The sequence below is a fragment of the Sorex fumeus genome, unplaced genomic scaffold (assembly GCF_029834395.1).
Source record: "Sorex fumeus unplaced genomic scaffold, SorFum_2.1 ptg000018l, whole genome shotgun sequence".
In the NCBI taxonomy this organism is placed as follows: Eukaryota; Metazoa; Chordata; class Mammalia; order Eulipotyphla; family Soricidae; genus Sorex; species Sorex fumeus.
In genome coordinates this window covers 28,663,205-28,680,088 of record NW_026606075.1, presented here as the reverse complement: position 1 = coordinate 28,680,088, position 16,884 = coordinate 28,663,205, and the positions used below count along the sequence as shown (strand labels likewise).

Genomic DNA, 16,884 nt, shown 5'->3' with positions numbered 1-16,884 from the left:
CATTGCATTATAAAATAGACAGTGAAAGTTTTTTTTTATTTGCCGATTGTAGTGACCTTTCAGTACAATATGAACTCTTTGTCAGTAATTTTTATTGGGACTGCATTGAATCTTTATACTTCTTTTGGATAGGAGGGTTATCTTTCTGATAATGTTAAGAGGTCACCCTGTGAACAGAGCTTGTGTTTCCTTTTCTGTGTGTCTTAATTTAGTTTTTCAGTGTTTCTAAGCTGAAACATCAAGACAAGCAAAAACGAGTATTTTATTTATTTTTGTTTTGTCTGGGGGCACACCCATATGCTTGGGGCTTATTCCTGCCTCTGCACTGGTGGAGAGAAGAGATCTCAGGGCTCAGTTGGAGACCATATGGCTGGGGTGCCAGGGATTGGACTGGTGCCAGGTCAGTTGCATACAAAGCAAGCAGCCTACTCCCTGTACTATCGCTCCAGCCCCATCCTTTATTTTCTTGATTTTTTGCTTACTACTAGTCTATATTAGTTTTGACCAAAAATAGATAATGTTTTCACTCTCACTAAGGAAAGTGGCTGTCTGAAATAGAAAATGTTATTTAATTCTGGAGAAAAGTATATTATATAGGAACTAGCTGGTTCCCTCTGGGGCCATTATGCAAAGGAGATGAAAAATTAGACGTGAATTTCTACAAGACACATTTTGTCTAAGTAAATGTGTTGCCTTTCTTCATGTCCCCAACTTGGATGACTGTTCAGTGAGCCCTAAGTTTGTCATTGAATAGTATAATCATAAGATAGGTTGTTTGTACAATTTCTGGGGTTTGGTTTGGTTTTGGTTAAAGATAACGTTGTCCCTTGACTGATTTTCTGCTCCACTGACTTTTAAAAAATGAAACACTCTAAAATATAAAATTGTTTCTTTTTTTTCTTTAGGTCCTTCAGTCTTGGAGACCATGAGGGAGCCTCTGCACCCAGGGAAAATGTTACCCTTTACAGGGGGGAAGGGTAGACCAGTAGGGAATACAGTACAGTCCCAACCCTACTGGGAGGGGCGGGAGGGAGGTGTTGCCGTCACTGTATTAAGTTGATGTTGGGAAAAGTTTTAACATCTGGAGCCTTTGTGGGTGGAAATCTGTCTCCAATTCAACTCCGCACTGGATGTGAAGAAGCAAAAAAACAAACAAAAAAAAACAAACTATATTCAGTCTACTCACAAAACAGTAGTACATTCTGGAATATTAAGGGGAATTGTACCAAACAAGAACCATATAAATGATGCACAGGGGTAAGAAGGAGGGATATTCTATAGTGCACGATAAAGGAAGCCTAAGAACAGGGGTTACAGACAAGTCAAGAAGTTGTTTTTGTTTTTTTTTTTTTAATTTAAATGTTTTTATAAATTTTCCCACATGATGGGGCCTTTTTTTTTTTTTTGAATTTTTGGTTGTTTTTGTTTTGGGGTTTTTTTTTTTTGTATTGTTTTGTTTTGTTTTGTTCTGCATGCTGATGAAGAACTATACAGATAAAGCCTAATAGAGTTAGTCAGCTTGCCTTCCCATAGAAGCAGGTTCTTGGAAGTTACAATTTTAAGGTACCCCAAAAAAGTTGGAAATAAAACAAAACAAATTTAAACAACGAAGCACCCTGTGAAATGCCAAATGAGTCACTCCTTTTACCTTTGTGGGGTGGGCAGGGAGGGAGGAATAAATGGGGTTGGGCATATCAAACTAAAGATCAACATCTTTTGCATTAGAACATTAATGTAGTGGGTATAATTTGATGGTTGTACTTCATTAGATTTAATTTCTAGGCCAAGGTATTATTTTTAAAGTGCAGTTTAAGGTTCAGGCATGCATTCTGGCTCTCATAGTGACTGAAAGTACTTTATTTAAATTAGTGGGAAAGTAGCATGCTTGCATCACATAGAGTGAGATTGGTATCCATTTACCTCTGTTGCGCCAGTTTGTGTTGCCGTTTACCAATTCAATATAGCCCTGCATTTAAAAATTCCTTTTTAAGATTTGTGGGTTTTATTTTTTATTAAGAATATAGATATAAAGTACTGTAGTTTACAGCTAGGCCTTGAAATAACTTTTTAGGATCTGTTAGGAATAAGATTGATATTGTATTGTGTGTAACCTGCACAATGTGGAAAGCTGATATACCTGTGCAAAATCTTTGCCTCTGTGCTGTCAGTGTGATGTGCTTTCTGCATGGTTATATACTACTAGTGATTTTATCAGAACTCCTCAAACTTAAATTACATGGTCAAAGATCTGTAAGAGGCTGCATAAATGTTAGTTGACACATAAAGACAATTGTAGAAGTTGGAAACATGATTGCTATATTTCAATGTTTATTCCCACTCAACTTAATTGCCTTCTAAGTTTTTTTTTGTTTTGTTTTGTTTTTTGTTTTTGTTCAAAGCATGATCTTAAAGATATGTTTAAGTTAATGGATGTAATGCAGGGTTCCTACACTGTATTGGCGCATGTTGGTGGCCCTCTGTGCCCTAGATATATATGCACACAAGGGTGCAAGTAAAAAGCTACAGAGTGAAAGTTTGTTTGGATCCTCTTCATTTCATTTGTTTAGCTTTTCTGTTATTTTTCTCTACTTACATGTATTCCTGTGAATAAATCCTTGTTAAGTTAACCCTTTACTTTTCCTTCCATGTGTATTTTCTTTTATACTGTGAATGTGAAAACCTAACTGGTACACTTGATCTTGTGTCCATATAAAAGTGCAAGTCTTTATTAATTTGGTTTGCCTGAACAGTGTATCCCATGATGATGAAGGAAAATGGAGAGATTTTTTTTCTTTTTGACTCTGCTGGTCAGAGATGAAGCCACACCTTTCCATTTTTCAATGCTGCATATTTAATCTGCAACAAAAATATTAAGCCATAACAACCTTTTTATATTTTAGTTGTCACCTTCGCATTGCAGAATAAATACCGAATAACCATTTTTATAAGCAGTTGCTCCTCTTTGCATGGTTCTATTCTTCTAAAGGTGTTGAATGATACAGCCATTGCACTGAAGTTTGAGCTGTATGTGTGTGGATTTATAAATACCGTTTCAAAAAATTTTAAATGCATGGTAGCATGCAGAAAGGTTTTTGTTGTTTCGTGTGTGTGTGTTTTAACATATTCTTTACCTTCTTTCCTCTACCTTGGCTTTGCAAATTTCAGTCTGTAGACCCTGAAACTCATCTATAATGTATGTTTTTTTAAATTGTAAGTTGGATCCAAAGTATATGTGACAGTTTGCTTTTCTAGTGCCATGACTTCACTGGAAGTTCAAAATCTGCTTCCAAGTCTTTAAACCCTAACCAGCATTACTATTCTTAAATTCAAGTAAGACTCTATAATATATAATTTTTTAGTATGTTCTAAAATTTCATGGGAGATATTTAATTTGGCATATGGTAGGTAATCTAAATTGAAATTAACAGCAAAATTCTTTGCCAAACATTTGAAATATTTAACAGAAAAAAATGAAAACCCTGCAGTAAAATTTATCAAGATCTGTAATTGGTAGTTCTGCATTGACTGAAAAGCCATGTTGTCTGCTATTTGATGAAAGGCTGATTTCTAATAATTAGTCATACAACATTAGAATATCCGTTTTCATATTAATCTGTTTTTAAATTAATGGAAGATTTGAAAATAAGTAAGACTTGCAAAGGTTTTCCCCTTGAAGTTAATTTTTTTCTGATATATATATGTCAGTTATGTAGTATAGTATGGGAATTTGCAGAAGCCATTTAAGTTATCTTTTGAGGCAAGCTCTGATTTAGCATTTATTCTGATAAACAATACATCATGGGATATATATATAAAGCAACATAATATTTGTGGTGTAGTCTTATAGTCTTGAATGTTGACTGAATGCCTATGAAATTGTGAGTTTGTCTTTGTTACATTCCAGTGTTTCTGCCTCTTGGCATGCTTAAGGCACGGCTTACTTCATCTGCTCCTTACACACTAAAGTGCTGTTAGTGTGCTCAACTTCAGAAATAGCCGCTGCTAAGTGATGTAGATTTTCTACTTGAATATTTTTATGTTGTAGGAACCTCAGGAGGTCAGTGTTTACTGTTTTATATATGCCTTCTTTTTCCTGTTCAAGCTTTTCTCTTTGAAGGATTCTAACAGAACAAAAGCTGCTGATCAACCTAAGTTGGAAACAGAAAGTATATTTTATATAATTTAAATGCATGCTTGGCAGATCCATGTTTTAGTTCATTTTTAGTAAGTGAACATAGTGCCACAGATATTCATTTATTCAGGAAAGGGTTTTGCTTTCTGTATTGTCTAATCTTTAATAACTTCATACTGTATAAAAAGGAAATCACTTTTTTTATATTTTTGGTTGATTATTTCCCAAATAATCAACATGTAAATAATCCTTAAGAGCCAGTTCTGATGCTTTACATTACTGCTACTTAATTTTGTGATGCAAGTTAGATTTCAGAAGAATAGATTTAAAACACTTAAGCCATTACATCTTAAAAACAAAATGAGTAGCATACATTTTGTAATTAACATATTAATAAACACTGTGATTTCTTTGTTAAGACTTTTTCATTGATCAGAATTGCTTAAATTGCATATATTGTAAAATAGGATCAGATGTATATTTTAAAATAATTTCAACTGACTTTATTGAAATGCTTTGTCTACTCAGTTATAAAATATTCAGATACAAGTTTTATCTCAGGTGAATACTCTTGTATTCTTTTTGCTTTGGTAACATTAAAGACACATTATGCTCAGATTCTTTCTAAATTTAATTTGGACTTCATTTTCATGAACGTACCAAGATAATACAGTAGATATTTTTCTGTTTGGCACTAAACTACCCTCTTTAGTCAGGATTCCAGAATTAGACTATGTCTTAAAACTACCTTTAGCCTAAATTTAACTTAAATCTTTTACCATATAAAAAGTGGTTGGTTGTGGGGTTTTGGTTCTTAAGTTTTGATTTTTTTTTTTTTGCCTCATATAACTAACATATATTCATATTGAATGTATTAACAGATAACGGTGCAAAAACATTCTTCCCAAGAGAAGAGTGTGTCATGCATAATTGCAATTAAAGTCTTTCCTTTAAGTACTTTAAAATACTGCTCTGCGTATTGACTTTTCTTTTTTTTTTTTTTTTTTGGCAACTAATACAAAGGGGAAAACACTAATAACTTGCTACTAAAGTACTGTTACCAAAGTATAGGCATTGAAGTCTTTTAACAAAAACTGTGATCTTCAGATTAAGGAAGGGCCTGTGATAATCTAGATAAAAATTTGGTCCATAGGCCAGAGAGATATCCAGGTGGTAAGGTACTTGCCTTGCATCTGCCTATGTCAGCTGTGATGCTTGAGCAAATCCCCAGCACCACATATGGTCCCCTGAGCACTGCTGAGTGTGACCCAAAAACCAGAAATTTAAAAAAAAAAATAGATCTGTAAAAGCTGAGTCACAAAAAAAAATATATATATATATATAAAACCAATTTAGAATTAGTGTTTTGGTTCGAGATTTATCTAATGCCTCTTTAAAATTCAAATATACATAAAAATTTCATTCACTTGTAACTTTGCAGGTGACTTGTGACTAATTTTTTTTATCTTACCATTACTGGTGTGTAAAGAATTCTTTATGCCTAATTATTATGTGTATTAATTTTAAAGTACACAAATTATAACAGCCATTTATTGTGATTTGATCCCAGAATGTATTTTTTTAATGCATGCATGATTTTGAGGGAAGTTACCCTGGTATCTTTTTTTTTTCTTTCACTTGTGCATTTTAAAACCATACCAAATCTATTTGCCAAGTGTTTAACTAGATAGGAAAACAGTAGTTTCCCTTTTATTATAATTGTTGATCATCTACCATAGAAAGCCCTTGTTCTGTGGCTTGGTATAATGCAAAATTAGCTATTTGCAGATCTAATTATCTTCCTAAAAGCCTACTACTGCTATAATAGGGTTCGCCTCTAAGGCATAGTTGATCCCCTTCTAATACCAGCCTCAGAAAGGGGTTCCACTGCACTTTCCCTGCATTAACTGCTTTATTTTCCTTTGTAATATATAACCAAATTAAGAGTGGATGATTTTTATGGTGATAACGATTAGACTATACTGTATAATTAACTTTACTATAGATTGTGAGAAGAGATGTTTAAACGTGGTTAATGACTTCACTTCATATTATAAAACTTTTACATTTAATTAATATACATGTTAACATCGGGTGCAATAATTTAGTAGTTTTAGCTTTAGTTATAAATAACTGGATCTTTCTGCTGACAACTTAGGTTGTATGAGTTATGCTTAAAAGCTTTAAATCTGGTGTTTCCTGTACCTGCCACACTATGTTAGAATGTATCCTTCAAACATATCCTCCTGCAACTTCTCAAACTGTACTAAATTGATATTTCTTGAAGTCTAACTCTGTGCTAACAGATCTTCATTTTAAATAGAATACGGTTTTAATTTTTGATAAGCTGCTGAATTTTAAAGAGAGTTTTTTGGGGCCACCAAATATTTTGGATCATGCAGAGAATATATATTGTACTGTAGTAATTTTGTATTTACATTTGTATGATGTGACATAATAGATGTGAATGTTAATCACTGCTTGACTATGTTAATAAAGTTGTTTAACTATAGATGTTTCATTCTGATTTTTAATGAAAGGAAATGAACTCTCTTTCCCTCCACTTTGGGTCCAGATAGGTCTTGTGCTGGTTTTTGTTTGATGTTTGTTTTAAGCTTAAACATTAGTACATTTTGTTTAATACCTGTTTTTAGTTGAGTTCATATTTTTAAAAAATACTTCCCCTAAATTATGATCTAACTCCCACTGTTAACAAGTTTCTAAACGGCTGGTTCTAGATTCAATTTTGAGGTGGGAGAGATAGACTCATACTGTGCTGCCAAAGGTAATGAAAAGGTGAAGTTGTGAATAAAGCATGATTAAGGGTAGATTGCATGAATGTGTGAATGTGTACTAGTATTCTCCCAAAAATTAAGGCTTGTAATTTTACAAATCAATATTGATAGAAAAGTAGCTTCCCTCTCAGATTGTAATATTGTTACAGTTGCATGTTACTAATTACAACTAAATATATTAGTGCATTTTAGGGGAAATGTGTGCTTAATTTTTTTAGTAGTGTGAGTTTTAGAACAGATAAAGGGTAGGAGGAGTCTTTCAGTGAAACTCAAAAATTCAAGGGAAATAACACTGGTCTATTTACTTTTATTATCTGCAGATAATCAAGATACCTCCAGTTTTAGCGTTTTAGTAAAACACATATAAAGCATAAAGGTGGCTTTCTTCCTTATACCTGTTTTTTGAGCTGACATGATTTTTATCGTGGTTTGAATTCCAGTAGTTTATGTATGTGTACATTTAGCAATGACTAGAAAAGTTGCAGTTGAACCACAGATCTTTGCTGAGTTTAGCAGGTTTTGTTCTTTAATAAAGAAACTCAAAGGTGTATCTTATCGTTCTGTAATTTTTATCTATTTTGTGTTAATTTGTCATAAAAGAAACTCCTAAAACTTCCACAGAGATAGATCTCCAGCGTTCTGTTTAACTCAAATCGGAAATTCACATATTCTAAACCACGGACACAAATGATACAGAAAAGATAGTAACAAGAAGGCACAGAGCTGGAAAGACAGTACAGCCAGTAAGGCACGCTTGCTTGCACCCAACGTGGGTCTGATCCCTGAGATCCTGTGTCCTAACCACAGGAGTGGTCCCTGAGAGCACAGACAGGAGTAAGTCCTGAGGCCTACTGTATATGACCCCTTCACACACACCCCCCAAAAAAAAGGCGTAAGTAGTACTTGACCAGATGTACTGGTCAGTTTTGCCCTTTGAGGTGAGGCCTTTGAAGGGTCGTTGGTTCTGATACAATGGGGAAAAAAGGTCACAATTGACTATTGAAAGATGAGGGGAAGAGAAGAAATCAGGCTTTTGGTGTGAGCCGAGCATGAGAAACGCTGTTAATTGGAAAAGTTGCATTTTGTTTGAGATACGCATAAAGAATGTTGAAGTTCGGGGGGTATAACTTGACAATAGATGGAAAATTCAGGTATAAATGGTTCTTTAAACCATGAAATTGGGTAACATCTGAGGACAGTCAAGGAAAGGGTCCAAGGAGCAAATTGAAAACTCACCACTTACCAGATGGTAAGTGAAGAGATTACTATGAAGTTGAGGGGTAGACTGCATGCATGAGAAGGCATTTGCAGGTAAGACACAACTATCTATAAAAAGACCTGAAATTTATGTGACAAAAACTTTGGGGAAACTTTCATAGAAAATCATTTTTCTAAATAAAGACCTGCAAGAATCCTAAATTAATTTTTTAAGGTTCTCAGTGATTTTATTTTTTAACAAAGTAATTTAATTTGTAAATAAAGGTTTACTAAATAAAGACCTGCAAGTCAACACAGTAGAAAACTGCCCTAATGGTACAAGAGAAATAGTACAGCTGGGTTTGATCTTTGACAATGTCTTTGATTCCCTGAGCCCTGTCAGGAGTAAACCCTGAGTACCACTGGGTATGAGCCATCAAAAAAAAATTGAGCAGAGGATTTTAATAGTTGCAAAGTGACACAATTACAAATGAATGATTGCTTTCCCATTGAGAACAATCAAAAAAGAGAATATCATACTTTTACCTGGAAGATAGAAATAGGAAACATTTTTACCAGGAATAGAAGTACAATATGAAAGGCAATTTAGAAGTAAAATTAATTCATATGTGCATATGTATCTTGGTCTGTAATCTAGCATATGTGGTAGTCCATCAACAAAATGCTAAGTATCTTCACTAGTTGACAAACGAATTATAGGTGAATACTGTTTCTCCTCTAAACACTTAACACCCCCCCCACGTAAGAAAGCGTACAAGTATCAGCATTATAATAGCCCCAAATAAAAATTCAGAATGGGCTTAAAAATTTTAAGTTAACAATGAGCAAAAGAAGTTTCAGTCCTCACAGATGAGCTATTTACATGGCAAAATGCAAAGCCTGGAGACCAGGATGTCAGCTTTATGCACATGGTTTCAGAAAGTCAAAAGCAGTAAAAACAGTGGTGCACGTATGTATAGTGCAAATTTCAGATGACTACAGGTTGGAGAACTGAGCTTGGAATCAAAATATCTGGGAAGTAGGTACATATTGTTCATTGCTTTGGGGGCTGGGCGGGGGGGGGGGGGGGGGCGGCGCCTGCCACGTATTGTTCAGGGGCTACTCTAGGCTAGGTATTCAGAGGACCACGTGCTAGGAACCAAACTTCCAGGCTCTTGTATGCAAAGCATGTGCTCAAGCCCTTCAGCTATCTTCCTGGCCTCTGTATGGACATTTTGACAAGGGTGGGGGCTTGGTCCACATCCTGTGGTGCTCAAAACTTAATCCTGGTCTGAGCCCAGGGATCGTTCCTGGTCATGTTCAGAGGCACCAGGGATCTAACCAAGATGGACAGCACATACGGCAGGTGCTTTAATCTGCAATTCTACCGGCTTTGGATGGGGAGGAAGGAGACAAGTAGTGGTAGGAGAGCGTGGGAACCACACCCATGTGGAGATTTGGTTGCCAGTTCAATGCTAGAACCCAAGGATTCTGTGGGGCTCAGACCCTGTGCCATGCTTGGGGACCTCCAGAGCCACACCCAGCACTCAGGAGACTATCTGGATGCAAGCATGTGCTTTCATTCCTGTGCTTGCTTTCCCTCCTGCTGATATTCTTCAAAGGGTACATAATAGTCCAGCAAGTTCATCTCATCAAGCCTGAACAAAATCAAGGTTATTAGCCTCACCAGGAGTGATCCCTGAGCACCGCTGTGTGTGAACACAAATTTCCTATTATTTTTGGTGGAACCAAGAATCAAATCCAGGGCCTGAAGCCCTGGCTCTTAAGATGTTAATTTATTTTTGTCTTTCTAATTTTATTTGTGTGTGTGTGTGTGTGTGTGTGTGTGTGTGTGTCCACACCCAGCAGTGTTGAAGTCTTATTCCTGGTGCTGCATTCAGGGGTTCTCCCCCATAAGACTTGGTGGACCATATGGGTGCTGGGGGTTGAGCACTTTTGTGGCTCGTGTTCAAGGCAAGTGCCCTACTCGCTATGGCCCTTAAGATATTTTCTTTATTTTCCACACTATGGGGGCGGGGTGAAAGATGACTGAAGCGATAGCACAGCCGGTAGGATATTTGCCTTGCACGCAGCAGACCCGGGTTTTATTCCTCCGTCCCTCTCAGAGAGCCTAGCAAGCTACCGAGAGTATTCCATCCGCTCGGCAAAGCTTGGTAAGCTACCCGTGTCGTATTCAATATGCCAAAAACGGTAACAACAAGTCTCACAATGGAGACGTTATTGGTGCCTGCGTGAGCAAATCTATGAACAATGGGAGGACAGTGCTACAGTGCTATTTTCCCACACACACCCAGTGATGCTCAGGGATTACTCCTGGCTCTGCACTTCAGGAATTACTCCTGGCAGTGCTCAGAGATTATATGAGATGCCAAGGATATAACTCTGGTCAGCTGGAGCGATAGCACAGCGGGTAGGGTGTTTGCCTTGCACGCAGCCAATTTGACCAACCTGAGTTCGATTCCTCCACCCCTCTCGGAGAGGTACCGAGAATATCTCGCCCGCCGACAAAGCCTCGCAAGCTTCCCATGATGTATTCGATATGCCAAACACAGTAACAACAAGTCTCACAACGGAGACGTTACTGGGCTTGCTCACGCAAATCAATGAACAAATGGGAGGACAGTGCAGCGGACAGTGCTATGATGTTCTATAGATAATAGGATTTTATCAGCCGCGTGAAAGGCAAGCACTCTACCCACTGTATGTAGTATTACTCCTGCCCCAATGGTTATATATTGTTGAGGTAGTTTTTGTTTGAGGGTCACACCCAGCTGTGCTCAGAAATTACTCCTGGCTCTACACTGAGAAATCACTCCTGGTGGGGCTCAGGGGACCATATGGGTTTTTCCGGTAGGGATCAAACCCAGGCCAGCCGACACAAGGCAAGCACCCAACCCACTGTACTATCAGTCCATAATAAAATTAAGTGAGTTTCTAAGGATTTCTATTCAATATGCCAAACACAGTAACAATAAAGTCTCACAATGGAGACGTTACTGGGCCTGCTCTAGCAAATCGATGAACAACAGGAGGACAGTGCATTTGGGTTTTGGTTTTGTTTGGGAGCTACTCCCTGTGGCTCAGGAGCGACCCCTGGCGGTGCTCTGAGAACCATTTGTTATGCCAGAGATTTGAACCGGAGTGGCAGCTACAACCAAGCCAAGCCAAATATCTTATCTCCTGTATTATCTCTCCAACACTTAAAGTTAACTGTTTTTTAAAAAGTAACTTAATAGAAGAAAACTTAATTTTCTCTTTTTGTTTGTGTTTGTGGGGTCAATGTTGAGGTTGTTTCTCCCAGCATTGCTCTGGGGACCATGTGCCGCCGGGATTTAGCCTGGGCCTCCTGTGTGCAAAACATGTGCTCCAGCCCCTTTAGGATGGTCTCTCTTGGCCTCAGACTTAATTTTCTAGATTAAAATTTTAATTTTGAGATCCTTGTCTAGCTAACTTTAATTTTGCATGGCACTGTGTACATCAAACTATTTCCACTAGGTGGAGCTATTCATGCGATTCTCAAAATACTGTTAGCGTTTTTTGCAGGGCCCTGCCTCTCTCACAGGAAGCTTCAATGTGTTTTTGTTTGTTTGGGGGCACATCGTTCGGTGCTCAGAGATTCCTCCTGGCCCTCTGCTCAGGGATTACTCCTGGCAGGCATCAGAGAACCATAAGTGGTGTCGGAGATCGAATTTGGGTCAGTCATGTGCAAGGCAAGCACCCTATCAGCTATACTATAGCTCCAGGCCCACCACGGGAAGCTTCAAGACTCAGGGAATCTTCAACGTCCCTTAAGCCCAAATACTGGTCCTATGCCACCAAAAGCTTTGTAGTCACCTGAAAGTCTTTAAAAGTCATATTCTGGTTTAGTAAGTCGGATTGACTAAGACTGTGCACTGCACTTAAAAAAAAATTTTTTTTTTTTTGGTTTGGTTTTTAGTCGAAACCCAGCAGTGCTCAGGTGTCACTCCTGGCTCTGTGTTCAGGAATCACTCCTGGAGGTGCTCAGGGTACCACATGGGGTGCTAGGCATCAAACTCGTGTCAATCACATGCAAGGTAAACACCTTACCCCACAATAAAATCTCTCCAGTACCCCAACTGCATTTCTGACAGGTTCCCAGGTGGGACCTTGCTGCTTATTTTAGAACTCTCAGTTTGAGTTAGCAAGAAGGACCTAGACAATTTTGGGGAAACTAAAGCCCCCTATGACATCAGATATTAAATAGCTAGCATGTCAGTTTTGCAAGAGGTCAGAGGCTTTGTGTTTTTGGTTTATTCCAGTTTCTGCACTGCCCCCAAGTAATCCCTGAAACAAAAGTAGATGCTTTTAAAGTATTTGTTGAATGAGTAAGTGAAAGAGGACAGTGTCTAAGGGCTTTTTTTTTTGTCTCTTAACTCTCTTCATCTTCTTTGACAGCCTATGAATGCAGTTCTGTTACTCCTATTCATGGAGAAGGACTACAATTCTATGTAGTGGAACCAGGATTTGAATTCGAGCCATTAAATGCAACACCCTGCTTTTAACAAAAGTACTACACTACCACCAATTATTTCTTTAGATAAGCTGTCACTGAGATGTAATAAACACCTAATGGCAAGAGATGAGTTGTAATCTGGCAGAGAGTTGAAGCTTGCTGTCCCAAAGACCAAAAGTGGGGTTGGAGGTGGGGGCGGGCAGTGGGGGGACTGATGCCTATGTAGTACTCCAGAGCACATTCTCACTGCATCTCACTGCACCTCCAACTCTCTGAAACGACGTATAGAGCAGCTGTGGGAAATGAACAGGAGGCATTCAGCTAAGACCCACTTAGGGTTTCTGCAGAAACAAGATATGGGTCCCTATCTCATGCAGCTAAACCCCGAAGTTTTATTGGCCAAAGGAAAGAATGGTCGTGATCTCATTTTGAGGTGATAAGTGAAGACAAAAACCCCCTATGGGGACTTGGTATTGGCCACGTTGAATGATTTCCCCTACCATAGCATGCAGGCCGCCCGGGTATTCTATTGGGAATTACTCTTCCAGTTACTACAGAGGAAAACTTTCCCCATCCCGCTCCTTCCCTGCAAGGTGCTTTAGAGCTAACATTTGATTTCATTTGTAAGTCTAGTAAAAAGGGAGATATCAATCTCAACTCATCTCTTGTCGATCTCAACCTTATGACCACCTTAGAAGTGGTCATAATATCATGGTGGAGTGGAACTGATAAATTTAAATTTTATTAATAAAGTTCACTTATTAAACAACTTTCCCAAACCAAGTTCTATTTAAATGTGTTATGGTTGAGAGAAATTTCATGGGGTGGTGGTGAGGGAAAATGGGAGATGTGTTTTGTTGTTCAGGCTACATGTGGAAGCACTCATAACTTACTCCTGGCTCTGCACTCAGGGATCACTCCTGGCAGGGTTCAGGCAACATTTGGGGTGCTGGGGATCAAATCCAGGCCAGGCGCATGCAAGGCAAATGCCTTACCTTTACTATCTCTCCAGCCCTTTAGCCCAATAGTTAAGAGAAGTTCTTAATGGGTGCTTGTCCTGTATGTGGCCAACCTCAGTTCCATTGCCAGCACCACATGGTCCCTGAGCACAGAGCCAGAAGAAGTTTCAAACACTGCCAGGTGTGGTCCTCCCCCAAAAAACTAAAAACAAAAAGTTTTGTTTTTTTCTGTTGCTTTTTTGGGTCACACTCGGCAATACACAGGGTTTACTCCTGGCTCATGCACTCAGGAATTAGTCCTGGCAGTGCTCAGGGGACCATATGGGATGCTGGGAATCAAACCCGGGTCTGCCAAGTGCAAGGCAAACGCCCTACCCGCTGTGCTATTGCTCCAGCCCCAAAACAAAGAGTTCTTAACAGATGAATATTGCTTCCTTTCTCGAGGTCTTTTAATTAAATCAAATTTTTACAAGTTTCAATGTCCTTTCTACTCCTTTCAGCTCACCTTTTGCTTGAAGGCCCCCTACAGCAAACTTTGTTCTGCAGACAGAGATTAGGAAAGCGCCATCTATTCCTTGCATCAAAACTGCTTTTTCTCCTTCCCCGCTGAGCTGGGATCTATCCTCCCACGGGACACCCCACCGACACCCACAAGATTTCTATCTCTTCACTGTGCTGTGTCACACTTGTATGCTCTCCTGAGTGTCCTCAACGTTACACGTGTCTGTCCTTTTCTTGTTTCCCACCTTCTGAACAACTTTCTTTTCATTCTGAAGGCCAGCCTCCAGTGGTGCTGGTTTCGGGGGCCCACAGGGCTATATCGGCAGTGCTAGGAGCGGGGGCTGAGAGGCGGGTGGAGATGCGGGCCTCTCATGTGTGGGGAGCCTGTGCACCACCCCCGGACTCATCTCTTGTCCAGACATTGACAATTTGGAAGAGTGTGGGCAGGTGCTACCTCTCCATTTTGATTCTCCTGTGTGTTCTCATTACTACAGGTAGAAATTAGGAAGTTTTGGAAGAATGCTACAAAGGTAAGGTGGCCCACACAGCCAGTTAGGGGATAGGCAGAGGACAGCAGGTGCATCCCTGGTAATGGTCCCCTGAGCACTGGGTTCAGGGCAATTCATGGGTGTCTCAGCAGGAAGGTTTCTATTTTCTCTCTTCCTATTGTCTTGTTTTAGGAAATAAGTCACAAAGTCCAACTCACTGGGGCCAGAGTGATAATACAATGAGTGAGACACTTCTTTGTATGTGGCTAACCCAGGTTTAATCCCTGGCACCCCATGTGGTCCCCAGAGCCTACCAAGAGTGATCCCTGAGTGCAGTACAGAGCCAAGCTCTGAATCCCACCAGGTGTGGCCCAAAGTACAAAACAAAAGTCCAGCCCACAATCAAGAGGAAGGAAATTAAGCCTCATTCCCTGAATGCTCCGTATCTACAAGTATGACTTAGAAATTCTCCCTGACAAGGATATGGCCCTATTTCATCTTTTTTTTCAGTCATTTATTATTAGAGCAGTATGAATTTATGGGTATTTGTGTTACTCTTTGGGCTACAACCTGACAGTACTTTGTGTCTCACATTGTTCTAGTTTTGACCACTGGGATTGAATTCTGTATACTTTGGACATGCCCCATCCTTTTTTGATTTGCTTGGACACCACACTCAGCATTGCTCAGGACTTACTACTCATTCTATACTCAGAAATCACTCCTGGCAGTGCTCAGAGGACCATGAGCTGTGCCAAGGATCAAACGAGGGTTGGCAAGTGCCTTAACCCCTATATTATCTCCCGACCCTTATTGTTATTTTATTGTAAGAACACAATTCTTTTTTTTTAATTTTTTTATGTAGGAGAACGCAATTCTTAATATACTCATTTTATAGTAAGAAACTGGAAACATGGTGAAAATGTTTATTTTTATTTTTATTACCTACTTCCTGAGGTTCCTGGGGCTGGAGCGATAGCACAACGGGTAGGGCGTTTGCCTTGCACGCAGCCAACATGGCCAACTGGAGTTCAATTCCTCCGCCTCTCTCGGAAAGCCTGGCAAGCTACCAAGAGTATCTCGCCCGCACGGCAAAGCCTGGCAAGCTACCCGTGACCTATTCAATATGCCAAACGCAGGAACTACAAGTCTCACGATGGAGATGTAACTGGGCCCGCTCAAGCAAATCAATGAATAACGGGAGGACCTACTTCCTAACGCTGAGATATGCTCCAGACTCACCTTGTATAAATCCTGCCTTGGTTCCTCTGCTGGGTTTCGTGGTCCTACAGGTCTCACTGGGCAGAGCAGAGAAATGCATTTGTGCTAATCCACCTTGGGCAGAGCAGAGAAATGCATTTGTGCTAATCCACCTCTCTGCATTTCCCCATCTGTGTATAAAAATCAGCATAACTTCAAGCTGGAGAAATAGTACAAGGGTAAGGCCTTGCACATGGTTGACCCAGTTCAATTCCCGGCACTGAACGTTCTCCCAGCACTGCCAGCTGTGTTCCCTCCTCCCCAAGCACCCCAATAGAAAAATAACTGCACACTATCGTCTCCACCTCGACACCATTCCAGTCTCACCTCCTGCTTCTGTTTTGCTGTTAGATTATCTGCCTCTGCAATAAATCATTCAGGGGCTGGATAGATGGTACAGCAGGCAGGACACTTGCTTGACACATGGCTGATCTGAGTTTGATCCTTGGCACCCCATATGGTCTCTTATCCACTGCCAGGAGTGATTCTCTGGGGATGATCCAAAAAAACAAAACAAAAAAAGGGGAAAGAGAAGAAAAAAAGAAATCTGATCTTCATTTCTTGGTTTTGTTGGTTGTGTTCGGTACTGGGAATTAAACCCAGGGCCTCACACGGGCAAGGCAAGTGCTGTGAGCCACGTCTCCAACCCTTCCAATGATCTTCAGTGTAGTTACTTATTTGTTCGACTTTACTGTATTTCCCTAATGGGCTGGAGCAATAGCACAGGCGGTAAGGCATTGCCTTGCACGTGGCCGACCCGGGTTCAATTTCTCCATCCCTCTCAGAGAGCCCAGCAAGCTACCGAGAATATCCCACCCGCACAGCAGAGTCTGGCCAGCTTCCTGTGGCGTATTCGATATGGCAAAAACAGTAACAACAAGTCTCACAATGGAGACGTTACTGGTGCCCACTCGAGCAAATCGATGAACAATGGGAGGACAGTGCTACAGTGCTACTATATTTCCCAATAGCTAATCTACGCTGTGAGAAGCAAATCAGTGCAGGCTTGCACACGGTTCTGTCTGCAGCCTCGCTGGGTTGGCCCATTTCCTCAGCT

General features: G+C 39.8%; 1 protein-coding gene across 2 annotated transcripts in view; it reads left to right on the top strand.

Moving 5' to 3' along the window:
• Positions 1–1,344, top strand: part of TNPO1 (transportin 1) — an 89,082-nt gene extending 87,738 nt beyond the window's left edge. For both annotated transcript variants that reach the window (XM_056112486.1, XM_056112485.1), the window contains exon 25: positions 906–1,344. The gene's annotated coding sequence lies outside the window, so the exon portion shown is untranslated. The remainder of the gene's footprint in view (positions 1–905) is intronic.
• The last annotated feature ends 15,540 nt before the right edge of the window (positions 1,345–16,884 follow it).